Genomic DNA, 23,315 nt, shown 5'->3' with positions numbered 1-23,315 from the left:
ATCTGTACGTAAGGACAGAATAAAAGGCTCTTTTCCTCCAAAAAAACTAAAAAACTGCTTTAAAATGAATTCTGAAGAGAATTTGTCGTGGCGTCTGTACGAACGCATGTACGTATCCCGCATAACTCAAAAACGAGTAGCCTCAGAACGTTGAAATTTTGTATATAGGACTGCTATAGCATGTAGATGTGCACCTCGTATTTTGGTTGCAATCGGCAGCACCAAACGTATATAAATATATTTATATATATATATCCACTCTGTTACCCGGCTCAGTGATCTCAGTTTCTTTACTCTTATATGTTTGTAAATTGTACATTTTTTGCTTTAAAAATGATTGAATTATGTTGTTCTTATCTTCCGGTTAAGGGTTTTATGCCTTTAGTAAATCTGTAGGCAATATTTTTAGAATTATCAACAATTTTAAAGTTTTTAAGTGCCACTAAGCCTAATAATTTTTTTGATGGCGGCCATTGCTTGTTTACATTTGAAACAGAAGGATAGTGGATCGTTTGCCAACCTAGAGAAACTTAGCAACAACAGAGATATTCCCTTCATTTATTATTGCTAATAAAATCATGCTTAATATCCTTTGTGGAATTTTTTCGAGGAAATAAGTGTTTAAGATTGTGATGTTGCGTGGCCCCAACTTGCCCGCAACAATAGTAGTGACTGCTATGAACTGGAATTACACAAACTCTTAAGAAGGGTTTAATTCCCTTTTTATTCCACTTTAGAAGTTACAGATGCGTTCACTTGACGCTCACAAACTACGCCGACCCGGCGGTTAAATAAAAATAAGAAAGTACAACTAAAAATGAATAAATAACAAGTCACTACCTACGAGGCTCTATAAACGTGACTAACTTAACCGCGTTCTAAGATACAGCTGAGATTTCAGCAAACTTTCTTAATAAAAAGTTGAAAGATTCAACTAACTGCCGAAGTAGGCTCACAGGCCGAAATGAGCGGTTCTTAAATTTTTACCTAGCAACCTTCACGCTCGTGAATCAAGAAAGCACACCTACAAACTCGTTTCCCTTCTATTTAACTCAAAAATACTTCCGCTGAAAATTTGAATACTTTGCACGTTCTACTAAAATTTACATACTCTGGCATTGGCAATTCCAGGGGAAACTAATGCTTGACAGGAAAGATAGCTTAAACTAAATGTTAGTTAAAATAAATATAAACCCTACGTTTGCCGCTGCCAGAATTTGGTAAACTTGGAAGCAGGTCCTAGAAACGACCTGTTGAAAAGTTTCCATATTCTGACCTAAAATTCAAGAGCCTCGTTTACATAGAACAAACTGTTTCCTCAAAAATTAGAATAAATTTCTGTCGATAGATCATTTTACCCTCTCTTCTTACAGGAACCTTTCCTGGACTTCAGCCATCAATCTTTTCTCTTCCTTCCAGCATCTGGAAGGAATAAGTATCAGTATCTTCTAAATACATTATAACTTCTTATTTACGCATAACATTTCGGAACACAAGAAAAAAAATTATAGAAGATTTTAACTTATCTTTGAGTTTCTTTACTCTTATATGTTTGTAAATTGTACAAACTGAATTGTTCTTAACACTGAATAAAGTTTTCGTTTTTGATCGTTTTATTTTCTTTAATTACTGCTTAATTCACATTCATTCAAGTATTCAAACATGAATTTAACTTTACCCTGGCTCTCCACCATGTGTGGTGTCAAACGGGAATATTCGTGTTTTAGTATTGCAACACTTCCCCTAACCACAATGATTTGTTAGAATTCAACGACCAAATAGACACACCTTAATTGACATTCTGAAACTCGATGAGGTATGTTTAACATTCTTAAACTTCAAGTGTAGGTGGAGAACCCTACAAAACACATTCATTCTAAATTTCCCCCTCATTCATCTTTAGACATGCAGGCTTTCGCTCTAAAGCATGATTTTATCTACAGTTTAATACTTAAATTTGAATTCATTTCTTTCGAGTATTTACTTTTAGCATCTAAAATTTTATGCTTCTAGACTAAATTCAACTTTTACATAACTTTCAAGTATTTACGTATATTTACAAATTTCTAATACATATGATTTTTTACACTTTACCATAAAATAAATAAGATAAAAATAAAGTTTTACTTCACGCTTTCTTCGCCAAGCTGGCGGCACTGAAACTAAATTTCTCATTAATACAAGAATACGAAGTTATTTTACTTTCGGCCAAATTTTGGCTTTAACATAACAGAATTAGTCTTTCGACCAACAGGAACTGCTTGTTCTTAGATTTTATACTTAAAGAAAATAATACTTTTGCCTTAGCTAAATAAAGTAAAACAAAACTAAGTCTCAACCGAGACAAATTGACTTCCGTCAAAGCATAGAACTTCTTATTTACGCATAACATTTCGGAACACAAGAAAAAAAATTATAGAAGATTTTAACTTATCTTTGAGTTTTCGATGATTGGAACTCCGACATCCTCTTCCGGCAGAACTGCTCCCACGTTATGGAGGTCATAAAAGTCATTCGTCTCCTTTGTGTTCTTTGAGTTTCGTCCATGGTGATTTTTCTTTTTCGCCCTCTGTACGCCGGCCTCTTGGAGTGGTAGTCGTCGGGTTCCTGTCTTTTCCGTTTTGGCCCTGGACGGCTGGTCTTGGCGTCCTCCGGTCTGGAATCATGCTTGAATTTCTTCTGTTGGTGGTGGTCTTTTCGTTCCTCCTACTGTCTTTTTGTTCTCGGGAACGGCGGCCTTGTTTGCTCCTGACTATCTGGCCCTGGGAGTGGTTTCCTCGACGCAGAATTTCTACTGCGGGGCCTTGTAACTGGTCTTTTCCTCTTTACCAAAGATTCTTTACACGGCGGCTTTGATTTCTTGTATTTCTTAAATGCTGGAGTCTGAACATTTTCCTTTCTTCTTTTCGGGACCGTAGCATGACTTGTAGAAGGGCTAGGTTCCTCTTCTGTTCTCTGCTTCTTGGGTGGTGGAGCGGGTGGCGTTACTTCTGGACCTTCCACTCCCTTTGCGCTTGAGTCCTGCAAGAAACTTTTAAGGATTTCAAAATCATTTTGATTATAATATTTTTTCACCTGGTCGGGACTTGCTTTACAGATTTCCCCTCTCTCGTTCTTAAGGTACAATACGACTCCCTTGATTTCCTGAATTACATAGGGGCCTTCAAATTTTGGAGCTAACTTTGCAGTAAAATTGTCTGGGGCACTTGATAAAGAAAATTTCCGCTTCAAATCAAACGTATATAAATATATTTATATAAATATCCACTCTGTTACCCGGCTCAGTGATCTCAGTTTCTTTACTCTTATATGTTTGTAAATTGTACATTTTTTGCTTTAAAAATGATTGAATTATGTTGTTCTTATCTTCCTGTTAAGGTTTTTGGTGCTACTTTGGTAGACGGTTGCACGGATTTTGGCGTGTTTTTGGCAATTTTTCTTTTGGCGAGTAATACGACTTATGGTAAACCCATTTCTGGGTAAGTTATTTATGGTAACCGATACTTTGTTGACATTTTATTTAAAAAATAATGCGTGTTATTATGCATAAATTCCGTGTTTTAAATATTATTTATGGCTTCTAAATATTAAAAATCAATTTAATTTTGCATTTTTAGTTGAAATAAAAATTTTATTCTTTATCATATTTTATGAAATTTTATGCTGTGGATGATGTAATCAATGACGTCACCTTACTTTAAAAGTAATTTGTTTTAATATCTATAAATTTAATCTAATGTTTTAAACATTATTTATGGCTGTTAAATATTAAAATACAATTTAATTTTGCATTTCTTTTTTAAAATGATTTTATTATGTATGATTATTTAAATAATTTTAATTCTAGGCGTGATGTAATCAGCTCTCTGATTGGTTATAGAATATTTGTGCATTAATGAGCTGTAATCAGCTCCCTGATAGGTTGCTGAAAATTTGTGCATTACCGTACCATTTTAAAATTTAATTCATATCTTCGAATTCCTTCAAAAATGTCTCCTTCAAAGATGAATGTTGTTTTTGATAAGTACCAAGAATTTTTGTTTTCGGAATCAAAAAATTGTCCTTTGAGACCTTATTTTCGCCAGCCTGGCTTTCCTAATCAAAGATTTATTTATAAATTCTTACAAGGGTCAGAGGAAATTTATTTTAAATTTATGGAGGAAACGTCGCTAATTGTTTCTTCAATGAAGTGCGAAAATGTAGATCACAGATGAAAACCATTAGAAGAGCCGATTCTGAGACGGCCGTATATGATATTGTGGTCATGTTGGAAGAAATAACCGCTGTAACGGTAAGAAAATTATTAGACATTTCTCCTTTTTTACCTACAATAAACTAATTGCTGTCATTTTAGCTCTAGTGTACGAAGCGTTCTTATTTACTTACTTTAAAGCATTTAATTTAAGTAATATTTTAATTCTTTTAAACGTTGGTATGATGGTTTTTAATTCGATATTCAATTTACGTAATATTTTAATCCAATTAAACGTTGGCGCAATGTTTTTATAGTGGTATTTTTATTCTATTTCTATGCTATATGAAAGTAATAATTTAACCTTTCTTTAGTATTTTATACTCGTAGTAAATGTATTTATTCTATATAATATATATATATATATATATATATATTATATTCTATATAACGTATTTAAATTTAATAATATTTTAATTCTTTTAAATGTTGGATGATGTTTTTTATTTCGATATTCAATTTCAGTAATATTTTAATCTAATTAAACGTTGGCACAATGTTTTATAGCGGTGTTTTTATTCTCTTCTTTGCTATATGAAAGTAATAATAACCTTACTTTAGTATTTTATACTCATAGTAAATGTATTTATTTACACTTGCCTGCCATCTTAAAAAACGACATTTTCAACAAAAAAATTAATCCATTATTTCTAACGACATTTATTTTTTTTAAAGTTTCGAATACTTTACTATGCGTAAAAACAGCGTTTTTCAAGATGGCTGACGTTTGTAGAAATCGCTCCAACAATTGCGCCAATTAAAATCGCCAAAAATCCGTGCAACCGTCTACCAAAGTAGCACCAGGTTTTTATGCCTTTAGCAAATCTCTATGCAATATTTTTAGAATTATCAACAATTTTAAAGTTGTTTAAGTGCCGCTAAGCCTAATACTTCTCTTGATGGCGGCCATTGTTTGTTTACATTTCAAACAGCAGAATAGTGGATTTGTTGCCAATCTAGAGAAACTTAGCTTCGCAACAACAAAGATAACGCCTTCATTTATTGCCAATTAAATCATGCTTAGTCCTTTCTGGAAATTTTTCGAGGAAATAAGTGTTTAAGATTTACTTCGTAATTTTTAATATAGATATTTTGAGTTTTTATGTATTTTTGCCTTATCGCGAAGTGAGAACTGAATTAATTGAATGAGAAATACTCAATCATCTGTGAAAAACTGTTTCTTTTTTGTTTTATTTGCATAATTTCTTTTATACATCGTTCTAGCTTTATTATAGTATTTGAATAGAACATGTGGCAACGATTAGATAATTTTTAAAATGATATAAATTTTTTGCATTCTGAGTTATAATATGAACGAAATATAATACTGTTAAGTGAACCTAGCGCCAGAGTGTTGCTATGGTAAACAAATAGAGTGAATTTTAAAAAATGCATTTATTCTATTGTGGTTTATGCGCTTTCGATGAAGTAGATTTAATTCAATCCAATAAATTTAAATGAAATGAAAAAAAAAAAAAATGCGTATAATTTAATATTCCGTACAAGGAAGTCATGTGGTGTACACATCAGATTTTTTTTACTAATTTTCGCCATCGTTATTTTTTATGGTAACGTTTCAAATCGAATAATGCGCTTTATGCTGAACTATTATAAGACTTTTGCGGCTCCGTTTATTAGAAGTGTGATTATACGAGGCGTATATTAAAAATTACAACTTCGCATCTGAATTGCGATTCACAATTTTCTTATTTTTGTTTGAAGAAATTTTGTTGAAGATTGAAATATTTAAAGAGAGCAAAATTTTTGTTTAGCCCACTGAATGGCCCGCATTCGATTCTATTTTATGTTCCGAAAACTGCAGTAATGAAGAGCCAGGTTTGCAAACATGTTTCCCTTTGCTTAAACTAAAATGGTTCTCAAAACTTTCAATTTCCTTCCCCCGTCCTTGTAGCATGGAGGTAGGAAGTTAGATGGAGTGGCCCTAAACCGGTTTACCCATACCCTGCTCTGAAGCACTGGCGATCCCTACGTGGTGACCAAAACATTGGGTAATTTACCGTTGAGTTCAATGGGTTTTGACACGATTGGATGTAAATATTTTGTAATTACGTCGTAAATATGCATATAAATGTATATATTTCCTTTTCTACAATACTTCAGAGTCCTAAGTATATGAAAAGAATACATTTTTAAACAAAATTTCATTCTGAACGGAATTAAATGCTATACTTTTCACAGAACAGTTTGCTCAGAATGGTTTAATTTGAAATATTTTTACAAGTTTTCGTTAATTACATTAGAAAAAAATTTAAGGTAATTCGATTTGATTCGGTTAAGGATTACAAAAATTAAGATCAAAGTTTATTGTATTACTAAAATTATGCATTATTTTCTATTTATAGAGCTTCTTCCTAAAATACTTACTCAAATATGACATGATTTTTTAGCTTTTAAGGCATCTTTTAAATCGAAAACTATATATCAGTTTATAATTAATGCTCTGTTCGGTCCATTTCAAATTAGAGCACCTTATAATTTAATAGCGAAATACTTATTTCCGAAAGGGAATAAAGTAAGGATTATTTTTTAAATATTATTTAAAACTTGTAACTGACTTATTATAAAATGTAAGGGGAATAATTATTTTAATTATACTTATTAGATTCTTTTACCCTTAATTTCAACAATACATATTCCAAAACAAAACTCTTCTTTATTACTTTCTTAAATACGCATCTCATAGAAATTGCTTTACAATACCTTTTAACAGCTTGCTTTCCAGTACGAACAATTCTTGCTTAAATAGTTTTATAACGTGTTTGTCAACAGGATGTCAAATGTTTACAATTCAATGTTAAGATTATTATATATTTAGATAATATTTATAATCATTATAAATTTAGATACATTTAATAATTAGATTTCTTCACAGTAATTTTCACAGTTGTTTATGAATGAATAAATCCTTCATTTCAAATACATTTATAAATAATATAATAAATATTTACGTATTTTTTTAAAGGCAGATACATGCTTTTCGGAAGCACATGCATAAATACCCATACATATTTAATATTTTTCATTTTCGGCATGTGGAAATCTTCAGTTTCTGGGCATTCACTATCGAAAGATATATACAATTTTAAAGGTACGGTGAGGTATTTTTCATTTTTTAAGCATAACATTTTTGCTAAAATCTATATTTTTGTAGTTCAACAGCTTAGAATTTTATAAAACAAATTCATAATCAAAATCACTGTTGTTAGTTAACGAAAAATAACCTGTTCGCGCCTTATGTAAAATTTGATTTTGTTCCCTGCAAGTGGGCGCCTGCGAGCGCCGAACTACCTGTATATCTATTGTACGGTGTGGTGTATTTAATTATGGCAAAGCACACTAGGGCTATCTGCCTAAGAGGAGGGATGCCTTTCGTGGAGGACTTTCTAAGGGAAACTGGCTCGTATACACGTTACACATGGGGAAAACCACGAAAACACCCATGCAGCCCAGCCCGTTCGCAGGATTCGAGCCTCGGTCCGAACTACCAGTGTTCAGCGACTTTACCGCTCGGCCGCTGGTGGGCCCATATCTATTGTACGAGCTTGTTCTTCATACAGTCTAATAAACGCAATAACGAACGTTTGTGTCTACTTTCCATCCGCTATCATGGTCCGTCGTGAGCCAGCGCATTTTTTTGGATGATGTGTCAAGACAATTTTTAACGTTTTAGTATAGAAGGACATTTCGTGCAGGGAAACGGATTTATATTTTGTCTGGATTGTGAAAACAGCGGCAGGAATATGGAGTCGATTTTAAAGCAAAAGCGAATCATTAAGGGTAAGTTGACTCGTTTAATTTCACAAGTAAATGATTTACAAAATCAAGTAAATTCTTTTTCTGCCATTGAAGTGTACGAAAATGATGTTGGTGCATTAAGTGTTGAAGTGAACTGTTTAAACGATAACATTCTTGGTACTTGTTCTGACGCAGAGTTTAGTAAATATGAAATAGAAATGCATGAACTATTTTCCAAACTGGATGTATTAAAAATTACTTTAAAGGAAGAATCAAGAAAACTTAGAAATTCAGGCAAAGATATAATAAATGCTAATGCAAACGGCTTGAAACTTCCTCGCGTGGAATTGCCAGTGTTTACTTCTAATTATGTTGATTGGATATCATTTAGGGATTTATTTCTTGCCAGTGTTGGAAATAATAGTACATTAAGTGACAGTCGAAAATTGCAATATCTTAAGCTTTCTGTGAAAGGTGAAGCTGCTGTTTTACTACAATCAGTTCAAATTTCAAACGCGAATTATGAAAAGGCATGGGAAGCGCTTACTGAACGTTATGAAAACGAAATAGAAATAATAAACGCAGCATTAAATAAATTAACTTCACAACCTGTTCTAAAACATGAATCAGCTTCAGGTTTGCGGAGATTAATTGATACAACACAACAGTGTATTGATACATTAAAAATGCTTAAACAGCCGGTAGAGCATTGGGATACTATGATTATTTTTCTGTTAAAAGGAAAACTTGATCATGAAACACTAAAAGAGTGGACGATAGAGCATTCGAACAAGAAAATTTCTGCTTTCGCTGAATTCAAGCGTTTTATTTTAAACAGAGCGAATGCTATTGCCTCTTTGGCGAAGTGGGAGATTGCCAGAGGGAGAAGGCAGTTTTGCCTTCTGATTAAAAATTAAAACTCGCGATTCAGGTAGCAGATACGCTTTTTCGTCCCAACTTGTGGCTTATGTGTGCGTTCATTGTAAGAGTAATTCTCATTCTCAGTTATTTAAATGTGATAGTTTTTTAGAACTCCCTATCAAAGAAAAATGGGATATTATTAAAAGGAATAAGTTACGTACTAATTGTTTGAAGGATAGTAAAACGCATCCCATTTTTAAATGTCGTGCAGGCATGTGTAAATATTGTTCGAAGCCACATAATACAGTGTTATGTTCGAAAAATTCAAATGATGAAAAATATACCCATGGAACACGGAACTTCTGCTATTAGTAGCAATAACGCCACGGTGCCTGTTACGCAAGCAGTTTTATTGCCTACTGCGATTGTTTAAAGATATTAATGGCGATTTACAAAAATGCAGGATGCTAATTGATTCAGGTAGCCAGGGCTCATTTATTCGGGAGCACTGTGTAAATTTACTGCACCTAAAGCGCACTAGTGCAAACATAAGTGTAAATGGCCTGAGCTCGCAGAAAATTGGAAAGGTTTCAGGTTCAGTTCAATTACAACTAACATCTCCATTTTATAAAAACGCAAGCATTTCAGTTAATGCATTAATTATACCCAAGATCACGTGTGACCTCCCTCAATATCAAGTTGATAGATCTGTTTTGACATCTTTCAAACATTTGTGGTTGGCAGATACAAATTGTTTCCAGCCTGGCCCAATAGATATTCTTTTAGGCGCAGATGTACGAGATAATGCTTCATGGACGTTTAACTGTTCCGGGTCATTCGTTAACAGCCTTGGAATCAATATTCGGCTGGGTCATTATCGGAAAGACTAAAAGCGTATCACAAACAATTGTATCTAATCATGCTAGTTGTACCAATGTTCAGCTCCAGCTTGAAAAATTTTGGAAATTGGAAGAAATTTCGGAGATAAAGCATTACACAGAAGAGGAGATTGAGTGTGAAAATCATTTTAAGCGGAATTTTTCTCGTGATTCAACAGGTAGATTTGTTAAGTTTCCATTTCGTAGATCGGGAAATGAACTTGGGTCATCAAGGGATGTTGCTGTACATCGTTTACAAAGCACTGAACGTCAATTTATTAAGAATAAATCTCTTTCCAGTCAATATCACAAATTTATGGACGACTATCAACAACTTGGTCATATGGAATTGATTCCAGAAAATGAAATTGATGTTCCAGCTAATTCTAGTTTTTATCTTCCGCACCATTCAGTTCCGGATAAAAATGGTGATAAATTTCGAGTCGTATTTGATGGTTCTGCAAAATCTTCTAGCGGTATTTCTCTTAATGAGAAATTGATGGTTGGTCCACAGTTGCATACTGATCTGACAACATTAATTATTCGTTTCAGAATTCACAGAATAGCTATAACTGCAGATATAGAGAAAATGTACAGACAAATTATACTAAAAGATGCAGACTTTCAGAGAATAGTCTGGCGCGATTCACTTTATAAACCAATTCAGGATTTTCGATTAACTAGGATTGCTTACGGTACTGCATCAGCTCCGTACCTTGCGGTAAGATGTTTACAGCAGTTAGCCATAGATGAAGCAACTAATTTTCCTTTGGCTTCCAAGACATGTCTTAGGGATTTCTACGTTGATGATTTGATGTCCGGAACCAATTCAGTTACTGAAGCTATAGAATTACAAATGCAATTGAATCAGATGTTGTCACGTGCAGGATTTGCTCTAAGAAAATGGGCTTCTAACAGCAAAGAAGTCTTGAATTCAATTAATCCAGATTTGTGCTTATCAAATGTTTCTTTGAACATAGACAATGATGATACTGTAAAAATGTTAGGTATCCTGTGGCATCCAGCTTCAGATATGTTTTTATTCAAAGTCAATTCATCATATCCTGAAGTCTTAACCAAACGAACATTACTTTCAATAATCGCTAAGACCTTTGACCCTCTTGGATGGTTGGCACCGATCACGGTTCGGTATAAATTGATTATGCAAAGATTGTGGAAACATCAGTTGCAGTGGGATGAAAAGGTTCCTCCAGATATTGAATGTGAGTGGAAACAACTTACAGAAGATATGTTATCCATTAAAAGTATCAACATTTCACGATTCTTGTTGGTTGAATCAGATAACCAGTTTCAACTGCACGGGTTTTGTGACGCCTCAGAGAAGGCCTACGCCGCTGCAATTTATTATCGTTCTGTGTTAGATACTGGACAAATCAATGTTCAGTTGGTGATAGCCAAGACAAGAGTTGCACCACTAAAAAACATATCACTTCCCCGATTGGAACTTTGTGGAGCATTACTGTTGACTAAATTAATAGATTTCACCTGTAGGGCTTTAAATACTCCTATATCGCAAGTTTATTTTCATACTGATTCCACTATTGTATTAGCCTGGATAAGATCTCATGCAAGCCGATGGAAGACCTTCGTCGCCAACAGAGTAGCAAAAATCCAGACTTTATCTTCTCCTGTCCAGTGGCGTCATGTGAGTGGAAATGCTAATCCTGCTGATCTTGCAACGCGTGGTGTGTCATCATCTGCACTGGTTACTTCATTGTGGCTACGTGGTCCAGATTTATTGTATAATTTATTTCCTTTTCAGCAAGCATTATCTGCACCACTACTGAATGATTCTGTGCCAGAGCAAAGATGTGCTTTTCAGTCAACAACTGCTGCCAGTCGCTTGACAGACGCTCATGATTTATTTTATAAATATTCTTATCTCACTAAACTTAAACGTGTTGTAGCATAATGCCTGAGGTTTGTAAATAACTGTAAAAATTCAGAAGATCGGGTAAGTGGATTTTTAAAAACAAGTGAATTAACTAAAGCTATGCATGTGTTAATTAAATTAATGCAATGTGTTGAATTTAAGAATGAAATTAACACTTTAGGCAGAAATCAATCATTATCTGGTACAAGCAAAATTTTATCTTTAAATCCATTTTTAGATAATTTAGGTATTCTCAGGGTGGGCGGTCGCTTGCGACATGCAAACCTTGCATATGGTTTTAGGCATCCAATTTTGCTTCCAAAGAAGCACATTTTAACTCATCTCAGTGTTAGACATTACTATGAAAGACTTTTGCATGCAGGTCCACAACTTATGCAATCTTGCATTCGAGAACAATATTGGATCATAAATGGTAGAGCTGTTATCAGAGATTTAGTTAGGAAATGTATAAAGTGTTGCAAAATTAGAGCATCTGTCACTAATCAATTGATGAGCGATTTGCCGTCTAGTCGCGTTTCGCCTGCTCCTGCGTTTTTGCTCTGTGGAGTGGATTACGCAGGTCCTTTTCAAATTAAAGCAAATAAGGGTCGAGGCTCTAGGTCATTCAAAGCATATATAGCTCTATTTGTTTGTTTTACGACAAGAGCTATTCACCTAGAATTGGTGACTGATCTTTCAGCAGATGCTTTTATTGCAGCTCTTAAGAGGTTCATTTCCCGCAGAGGCAAAAGCAGTGATATATATAGCGATTGTGGTTCCAATTTTGTTGGAGCAAAACGCAAACTCATGGAATTTGAAAGGCTTGCTAGGTCTGCAACTTATAACCAAAATGTTAGCAGATATTTGGTTGATAATGGCATTAAATGGCATCTAAACGTTCCAGGTGCGCCACATATGGGTGGACTTTTGGAAGCTGGCATAAAATCAACAAAATATCATTTAAAACGAGTAGTTGGTGAGGCGAGATTGACATATGAAGAATTTGAAACATTTCTCACACAAATAGAAGCTTGTCTTAATTCGCGACCTTTAACAAGTTTGCCTAATGATCCAAATGACTTATCAGCATTGACGCCTGGTCATTTTCTTATTGGTACATCATTAACAAGCATTCCTGAATAAAATTACATTGAAGTTTCCCATCTCACTAGATGGCAACATATTCAAAAAATGGTTCAACAATTTTGGAAGCGTTGGCACAAAGAATATCTGTGTCGATTGCAACAAAGACCAAAATGGCTTTTGCCAACTAAAAATCTTCAAGTTAATGATCTGTGTCTCATAAAGGAGGATAACTTACCTCCAACTAAATGGAAAATGGGTAGAATTACTCAGTTACATCCTGGTCTTGATAATATTGTTAGGGTTGTGACTATTAAGACTTCAGATGGCATGGTTAAAAGAAATATTACAAAATTATGTCCATTACCAATTTGAGTTTTAATTCATGTATTATAAATTAAGTATTATATCATGATTTTAATATTGTATTGTGTTTTAAATTTACTGAATTTTAACCACTAAATGTTGAAATAGTATTTCAAGGTGGGCGGCATGTTCGCGCCTTATGTAAAATTTGATTTTGTTCCCTGCAAGAGGGCGCCTGCGAGCGCCGAACTACCTGTATATCTATTGTACGAACTTGTTCTTCACACAGTCTAATAAACGCAATAACGAACGTTTGTGTCTACTTTCCATGCGCTATCATAACCAACATGTGATTTTTGCGTAAATGTCACTAAAGTGTACAAATTGCTATTATCCATCACACTAGGAATTTTTCTTTTATGCCGAAGTATCCCATTTTTCGATTTGTATGGAACTGTCATGTGTCGAAATACTATCAGAGCGTTGTCAAGCGGGCTTCTAAATGTAAACAAAAAACACCCCATCTGGTGACCGAAGCTTCGGAGCGGTGCTTCACTTCTAATGCCGGTTTGGCCACTCCTTCCTTTCTTACCACCTTGCCTTGTAGGGCGATCAATGTAGAAGCGATAAAGCAGATGGTGGCCTGCCGGAAGGAACAAGTTTCGCCTGCATACTTTGGCCAGAAGAAAAATATGTTTTTTTTTGTGGAAATCCAAAAAGACAAAAGGGAGGTTCCTATTGCCTTGCTTCTAGTTTTATGCATATTTCTGATTTTAATTGCTTATCATGTAAACAATTTTATTGATTTTTATTAGGTTTGGATACATTAATGTACGCTAATAGAATGTTAATTTGTTGAAAATGCTTCGTATAAAGTCCTTCAAAAATGAATATTAGTGCAGTGCAAAGATCTTAAATGGAATACTAATAGAAGTTTCAATTTAATTTTGTATAGATAGGAATATTGCAGTCATAAAATCTTACGAACTAGTGAAATGGTCTAGTTTATTTAATTATCTGCTTTTGATTCAAGCTGTCAAGTTTTTACGCAAACGCTTGTAAGAGTTTTAAAATACCTAATTCTTATTGAATGTTACATGTTAGTGAAAATTAATACATTATTAAAATAACGAACACATGCTTTAGTGTCGGTCATTTTGGCAAGTTATTTGTACTTCATTTTCCTATAAATCTATTTCATTTATCTTGTTTCATATTTATAAAAAGGAATTTTACCTTTACCTCATTTATTGGTTTACAGAAGTAATAAAATACTGAATACTTTGAAAGAAATTTCAGTCATAATCTTATGCGACAACCTTGTTAAAAAAGTTATCTACAAACAGACAAGATAATGTCACATACATCTCAGTTTTCCAAATAAATGCATGGTTGTGAAATTTGGTGCATCTTCATATGGTTATTTTTGGTAGAAAGAGTTGTCTTATGTAAATCATAAAAGAACATTATTTTAATTCTTAACCTTCCAGCACGCGCGTAGGCGCAAAATTTACGACAAAATCAGTCTTTAATGCACATTTTTCGCATGACGTCTGAGAGCTGAGATGTCTGAATGTCATTTCTACTCCTCCTTTCTACCCTTCTCCACTTCATGGAATGTGCCAACAGGAAGTAATTTGACTTTTATTTTTTTTTTACTGGGATTTTGTGCTACGTGGCAGCTTTTCGTAAAAGTTACGACACGGGCGTGGTCGTGGGTGAAAATTCGGAAAATATTTTTTTCTCAAATATGTTCTAATTTTGTGTTATTAATTGCCGTGTATTATTTTAATTTGAATACGTTTGGCTCTGTAAATGTTATATCGGTTTTCATGCAAAAAAAAAAAAAAAAAAATGTGCAACCAGCTGATTTTCCTCGCATTCTTCAAGAATTATCTGATGAAGAAAAAGAAAACCTTTGGATGGGAGAGCAATAGCGATTTCCATTCCTTATTTTTTTTATTTCTATTTTTTTTTTTTTTAGAAATAAAAAAATAAGGAAAAAAATAAGGTTCTTTTATTCTCATTATAAAGTTATTCTATAATTCTTAGAATATTTTCTTTTTTCATAAATGATGATTTACTTTCCGAAAACATTTTCTGAAAGGAGTAAAATTGTAGTAACTTTGGAATAAAACTTTTGCAGAATTCCCCTATTAGCTGTCTATCCTTAGGGTAGAAAGAAGAAAAAGACTGCATACACCACCATTCATGGAAACTATCTATCAGACAATATTCTCTGATTCGTAGTTGTAAAAGCTGACAGTTATATATTGATGACGACGCAAAAGTATGATGAACTTACTTCCGGCGTGAACCAAATTACTTCAAAAATTCGGCTCTCTTTTTAAAGTTACTATCTTCTATTTGAGATGAATGAAATCATTTTGTATGCTTAAATATTGTTTTCTAAACTTATTGGGTAAGATAAGGCAGGCAATAAAACAGCATTTGTATGCATAAGAAATTTTGTCGACAACAGAATTTCGCGCGGGAAAAGACACAATTTAACAATAGCCCAGGCGCTTTAAGTTTGAAGTTAGTAACGAAAATTTTAAATTCCTTTTTTGAAACCCTTAAATCGAAGTTAAAATTTTGGCATTCAGCACATTTTGTACTTTAGCTTTCTTTCTTTTTCAGACTGCAATTTTTTTCTTTAAAGTTTTGAAACATGTCTATTTCAAGCATTTTTTGTGGCTTATATCAATATTGATATAGATAATATGGAAAACACTGAATGAAGCTATGATACTATGAAGCTATGATACAGTATTTAAATTTGTCTTCTGTGTTTTAACCCATATAGAATTAACACTTTATCTACTCGTTTCCAGTGTTTCACGGCAAGCTTATTCCTTGGAGCTATTAAGGTCTGCTGAAAGCTCGCAGCATACATTATAATTCAAAACATAATATAATAGTTTTTCAATATCAACAAATTTTATTTTCAATAAAATCCACTAATTCGATTGATACTTAAAAATTCCAGTTTATTGTTTTAGGCAATTATTCTGAAAACAGTCATTTACATTAGACTTACACTAATGTAAATGACTGTTTTCAGAATACACGCGTACACACGTTCTATCAGAAAACGCGATATACTGAACACTATCGTTACAGGAAAGTACTGCATATGCAACCATTTCAAAATGTGTAAATATAGCATAACTTCTTTTTGAGTGTTTGCGATGAGAGTTTTCTTCAAGTGAATTTTAATGGAACTTTGTTCCCGAAAATTTAAAGGTATTAAAATATCCTCAGTATAATGCATGGCACGCCAGCGGCCACCAGCGGTAAAATCCCTGAATACTGATAGTTCGGTCTGAGGTTCGAATCCCGCGAATGGGGTGGCATGCATGGGCGTTTTCGTGATTTTTCCCATGTGTGTCGTGTTAATACAAGCCAGTTTCCCTTAGAAAGTGGCCCACCAGCGGCCGAGCGGTAAAGTCGCTGAACACTGGTAGTTCTTTCCGAGGTTCGAATCCCGCGAACGGGCTGGCTGCATGGGCGTTTTCGTGGTTTTCCCCATGTGTAACGTGTATACGAGCCAGTTTCCCTTAGAAAGTCCTCCACCAAGGCATCCCTCCTCTTAGGCAGATAGCCCTCGAGGCTTTGTCATAATCACACACACACACACACCCTTAGAAAGTCCTTCATGAAGGTATCCCTGCCATGTAGTGTCTTAACGCGGAACACCTAAATAATAGTAAAAGTATAATGCATATAGTTTGCATCTTTGATGTATTCCCACTGAAAAGTTTTATGAGTTGTTCAGAAAAATATATAATAGGAAGTACAGCAATAAGAATATATTATTGAATATACATTTCAAGAGAGTAGTGAAACATCTCAGTACCCAAGGTACTAAAATGTTCAGTATTCTTATTCAATAAATACACGTATGCTAATCTACAGAGCTCACTTGACTTTTTTGCAATTACAACTATAATATAATTTTAACCGTTAAAAAAAACATTGTATCCGTATTAATTGAACATTGTATCCTCCAGTAGCCTTTGACCAGCATTGCCAGTGTGCTAAAATAAGATCCTTATTAAACTTCGACACATACCTGGCGAATACACTTTCTCATTAGACAAATTTTATAATATCTTTCATTTACCTTTATTTATCATGTCCCGAAAATCATATAATACTGCTAAAACACTTGTAGGCATTAGGTTATTTTGAAGCAGGAGATGTGAAAAATGTGCACTGCCTTCGTGGGACTCGAATCTCGACCTCTCAAATACGCGCCGAGGGTGCTTCCGTTACACCATGAAACCATGTTGGAAGGAGAGATAAAATAACTTATATACTCCTTCTTTTAAAAGGCGACGGGAAGATTAGGGTACCCAGTCGACAAATCTTGGTGGTGACGATTATCCACCTTTTACTTCGGTGGTTACAATCGTTACTTCCGAGATATGTAAAATGTGCACTGCCTTTGTAAGGACTCAAATCTGTTGTTTTCGAATACGCGTCGAGTGTGTTACGTTACACCACGAAGGTATACTGGAAGGAGGAAGTAAATACCTTTTAAACTATTATTAACAACCTCATACGACATAAGTAAGTTTTCTTTGCACTTTAAAGCTTAATTATCAAGCTTCTGTGTTCTGTATTAGCATCACCAAGATTTGGAGATTCGGTCCCGTAAGGCCCCGTTCAGACGAGGGCGTAAAGGACATAAGTGGGTAAAGCCGAGCTCCGTTGCCAAGGCAACCAGTCACTGCTTCGTCACAGAATCTGGCTTAGGGCTCGTGGCATAAGGTTCCAAGGTTTCAACTTTACACCGAGTTTGGGATAAGCGTCGACCAATCAGAGCGAAGCTAAAACGAAGCGGCTTTCTTAAGACGATTTCGCAGTCACATCGAAGGCGAAGTTTTTTTTTAATATGGAACACATCGTATCCGAATGAGTTGTAATCGTATCCGAATAAAATAATGAGTTGTAATCATATCGAACGAAATAAAGAGTTGATCTCGCAAGAAATCTACGATGATAACATGCATTTTTTAATGAGTTTTTAATGCATTTTTTAATGAGTTTTTCAATTTATATTGAAAAATATGGATGAAACTCGTAAAGCGAAAGTTAAGCTCAGGATTATGCACGCTGTGTATGATCCTGTAGATGATTGATCCCTTCCAATATTTTTCATTTTATTATGAAAATTCTTTAAAAAAAGCATGCTTGCAAAAAATTTATTTTTTCTGTGTAAATTATTATTATTACTTTCTTTCTGTCTATAATTTTTTTTAAATTATTACTGTAATTTTTTTCCTGTTTAAATTTTTTTGTATTTAAGAATAAATTTATTAAAAAAGCTGGAAATATTGTATTGGTATTTGCTTCAAATGCTGATTTTCTTTCCAAACAAACTTCCAAACAAACTTCATAAATTAATTTTACTAAAACATCAAATCAATATCAAGAATCTGCTGTTTTTTTAACAGTAAAAATATTACTTAAAAAAAAAGAATTATTTTCACTTATTTAAGAATAGTCACAATAGTCAATTCAATGGTGTAAGCTTTGTATAAGTAATAAAAGATTAATCTTTTGAGAAAAATGCTCTTATGAATTCCAAGAAAGGAAAGACGTAGTGAAATATCCTTAAAACAGCAGTCAACAGTCTAGACAGTTTTGTCTCCTGTTAAAGTCCAGTTTTGTCTGTTCTGTTTTTTTAATTACGTTCTCCATGAAAGGAATTTACTTTTAATGAAACTAAATAGCACACATAATTCATAACATGGACTATAATTTAATGAATAGTATTTGTTATTATTATCCACTCTTTATTACTATCATTTGAACGGAGTTTTGATCATTAAATTCATGCTATTTCTCTGGTAGAAATTCCTGGATAAGGTATGAATGTTTATAATTTTGATGTATTTGAAGACTTGGGTACCTAAAATTTGTCAATGTGAAATTACTTTTGAGATTTGGTCGTAAATAGAAATAACAGCATATCTTGAAATTAAATTCAGGGGTGCGGCTTATACATGCAAATTATTAAAAATAGATGTATACAAACAGCTGGCAAGACAGCAAAATGTATTTAATGATTGAGCATAAAATACATTGTTGGGTGAACGTTTCCTAGTATTGTACTAGTTGTGTTTGCTGGTTATTGTGACCAGTTGTGGGATACTAGTAGTAGTGATAATTGATACTGGTAGTGCAGCAAACTACTATAGTGATCGACAGGGACAGTGAATAAGGAGTGCTAAGCACACATGTTTCACTGTCACAGAAACATGTTCCTTTTGATTGAAAATAATAATAATAATAACAACAATAATAATAATAATAACAATAATAATAATGTATGGTAAGTAATGTTTTTAGCTTAACTGCTTTCACACCTGCAAAATAGAAAAATATTATATACAGGCTATCTGTTAGTTATCCTCAAGATTTTTTTTTAAATTAGGCATATTTAGAATATCGTATTTCTCCTAAGAGAAATTATATATAAAAATTGAAGAAGGTTTTATGTAGTATATAAATATGCATGTGCATGTTTCTAGTATAGAGAGTACTACAGTGCAATGCAGAAATATTCCATACTGCTTTGTACAGAAAGATATGTGCCAACCAAGTATTGGTCTTTCAAAAAAATATCTCTAGACCATTTTGTTATTTTTCTTTTTTTACCTTCTTCCGTTGCCTCTTGGCTAATGAGAAGGGCAGATAAAAGATCATTCTGTTGAGCCGGTAAAACTTTGTGGCGAGCTGAAAAAGCCATGACACAACGAAAAAAACAAGCAGAGCGAACGCGCATCAATCGAGCGGGAGCACAGCGCGGGAAAGTTGTAGACATTCCACGCACGCGCAAATTTAGCTTCTCTCATTGGCCATGGCTTACACCTCGTTTTCGCAGGTGTGAACGGGTCTCCCGTATTTTATGCCCTTATGACTATGCCTCTATGTGCTTTACGCCCACGTCTGAACGCACCTTAATTCCCCGGTGCTCTTTAAAAAGGGGGATATTTTCTCCCTCATGCCTTCATGGTGTAACGGTAGCACAGTCGACGCGTATTCGAGAGGTCGAGGTTCGAGTCTCGGAGAAGACAGTCCGTATTTTTCACATCTGCTGATTTAAAATAACCTTATGATTACGAGTTTTTTAGCAGCACTGTATGATTTTCGATACATAACTTATTACTGAAAAATTACTTTTCAATCATTTCTTTGAAAGTATGTTTAGGATACTATCATAAAATACCTTTGTATTTTGATAAAGCTGTGTTGAAAGGTTGCTTAATCAACATAAAATTTGCCAAAATTGATTAAACAGCTAATCTCTTCTCTACATATAATAAAAGAAAGAATCTGTGTGTCTTTCGTTCATGCTTCACATAAGCTAATAGACACAGGAATACAAAATTTGATATATGTGCATCTAGGCAACAGCCAGTGCACCTCGAAGCGATTTTTTCAAAATTTGAATCAGATTTTTTTTAAATTTTATCTTTTCGATTTTATAGCATCATTTTGAATAGTTTCATTCTTTTAGAAATGTGGTTTTGGCAACAGTTTTTCATTCATTGACTAAAGACTGTTTTCTCTTGAAAATATGAAATTTATTGCTTATTTCATTGTAATTTTTTATATTATGTTTTTTAGCTATATAAAAAGTTTTGCATGATTTTTTTAGGAAACAAAATTCTTAACTTCCTTTATAGCATTTGAATTCTTAAGATTTTGCAACGGGAATATGGTTAATTTATTTATTAGGATAATTAATATTTGTAATAAGGGATATTTCTCATTTCATTGAAATTGTGTTATATGTAATATTTTTTTAATTTGATTTTTTTATATAAAGTTGTTCTGCAGAATACAATTCTGCGCAAGTTTTTAAATTTAACGTTTGGTGTTCCTTTTGTCAAGACTTGTATATGTCTTTTCACTTGTTTAGGGAACATGATGTGTCCTGAGTAGGAACAGGGAGCTTACTAAAGCTATGTTCAAGTATGTGTGGAATGGACGACACAAGCAGGAAGGGTTTACCTTACCCTTTATGCTGTATAGGATCACAGGTGTTCCCGCACTTCGGGATACAGAGACCAACCACTTGTGGTCTGAACGTAAGAATATAAAACTACTAACTAAAATCCTAAATAAGAGCTAACTTTGAATTAGTTTACAAATGCCTAACACTAAGACTAGCCGTTACGTGAGTAGTACGCAACCTACCGAAACTACAAAACGTTTTAAATATCGAGAGGATTAAACCTCTGCCCTTAAAGGCAAGCTACAGCTGATTGAAAACTCGCATGTAATGCAGTGGCAAGACGGCTCACTTTCCCCCTCTCTCTCTAAACGCCCGTTTCCACTGCTGCGTATGCGTTGCGGTGCGTATGCGTTTCTCCAATCAGCGAGCGAATTCACTTTGATTGACATCTGCAATCCGGTCGGTGTGCGGTGACGGATGACATACGGATGGAGTTCAACTTCTATCCGTATGTCTGCGGTCACGTGGTGAAAAAGGAGCAATCAGGTGCAGTCACTAAAACTTAATGGCGGCAGAAGTAGCGATGAACTCTCGCTAATAGGAAAAGAATGTTTTGCTAAAAAATACTTATTTCTGAATTAACATTATAGCGAGAAATCTGCGTGCTGAAAAAGACAGCAATCAGCTGAATTTAGTTAAAAAAAGATAAGAAAAATAAGATAACTGCAACTACAGTACTTGTTCGCAGATAAAATCAGGCGTTCAAGAAATTCAGTTCTCGAAAATCAGCGGCAAAAATTATATTTCCAAGTCCATGAAATAGCAAAATGGAACTACTCTGATATGCGCCCTCAAGGCGCCAAATTTTTTTGGCGAGAAACTCTACGCTGCCATATTGCTATCTAAATTTTTTATCTACATTTCGAACTTTAAGCCTAAAATGTCCCCAAAAACACGGTTTTCGCGAATGCAAAAACCACGTTTTGAACACACAATTTAAGCTAAAAATCCGAAACAAAAACAAAAAATTTAGATAGCAAAACCGTGAAGTTTCTAACCAAAATTATTTGACAAGAGTCCATGTACACAGCGATATGTTTTAACTTAAAAAAACATCTACGAATGGCACCATCTAGGCAACGAACGAATTTCCGAACTACGCACACCTCACTTTAATAAATTAACATAACAACAATAAATTTCAAAGAATACCATGTACACAGCGTTCTGTTTCAACTTTAAAAAACATCTACGAATTGCACAATTTAGACGGTACGCACTAGTCAACAAAATAACTAAAATAAATTTCGAACAATTAAAAAAAACAATAATAACGACAGAAATTCATACTAAAAAACAATGAACATCACATTCTACAAAATAAGAACAAGAATAAAATAAAATGCACTTACCATTAATGCTTTTTCGAACAACAGAAATACCAATTTCATACCGTCTTTAACATACTGCCACGTAATCACTATCGTATTTATATGACAGCCAGACACACTATCCAGAAAATTCAGACTATGGTTCACAAATAAATAAAATAACAAATAATCACAAATCCCTACTTCTATCACGCACAGCCACTAAAAACAATCTCCCATACCTTCTTTCCACACCTCCAAATACCCATTGCCCCTCAACAGGATGGCCACGACGATATTTCCTTATGCCGAACTTCAATTCAACAACTTTCACCATTAAACCTTTCCCCCCTAGCTTCTCAGACACAAAGCATGACGGGAAACAACGAACTCCAGCGAAAGATTTTTCAACGTCAACAGGGTTACCATACAACACACAATAGTGCCAAAAACCACCGCAGAACACATATCGCCACATTTGGTGAAATTACGGCGTATATCAGAGTTGTACCAGCAAAATTTGTCCTGACAATTATTTCCTAGTTCTGCATACTCATTTACCTTTAATGAAAATGAATGTCTGACTATATCAAACTGCTATAGCAAATTAGATATGATTAAAAGATTTGTTATTTTTTTCTTTTGAAACAGGTAAAAACAAAAAACGTTAATTATAAATTAAATTTGATAGCCTTTTAAATATTCCTCTGCATTAAAGAGTATGTTAAATTTGTTTTTCTCTTTATAAATATATCTTTTTGGCCAACATATATTTGTAAGCACATGAAATATATTTTTAGCAGCCCGTTTAACTTCAATCGGAACGCCACTTTAAAAGATAATGTTTTTGTGTAAAACATGTACTAGAAGCTGAAAAACAAACTCTGGTGAATTTTTCAGACGATAGCACACTGAAATAGAACCCAAAAATTTAGTTTTAAGA

At 33.9% G+C, this 23,315-nt stretch overlaps 1 protein-coding gene across 16 annotated transcripts in view; it reads right to left on the bottom strand.

The window, feature by feature from the left end:
* Positions 1 to 23,315, bottom strand: part of LOC118200019 (zonadhesin-like) — a 260,274-nt gene that overhangs the window by 224,182 nt on the left and 12,777 nt on the right. The gene's annotated exons all lie outside the window — the stretch shown is intronic.

This window comes from Stegodyphus dumicola, chromosome 4 (assembly GCF_044657685.1).
Source record: "Stegodyphus dumicola isolate Sdum_Otavi_A_Nest chromosome 4, ASM4465768v1".
NCBI lineage: Eukaryota > Metazoa > Arthropoda > Arachnida > Araneae > Eresidae > Stegodyphus > Stegodyphus dumicola.
Note: the sequence above shows the minus strand (reverse complement) of the source record. Positions and strands in the feature narration are given on the sequence as shown.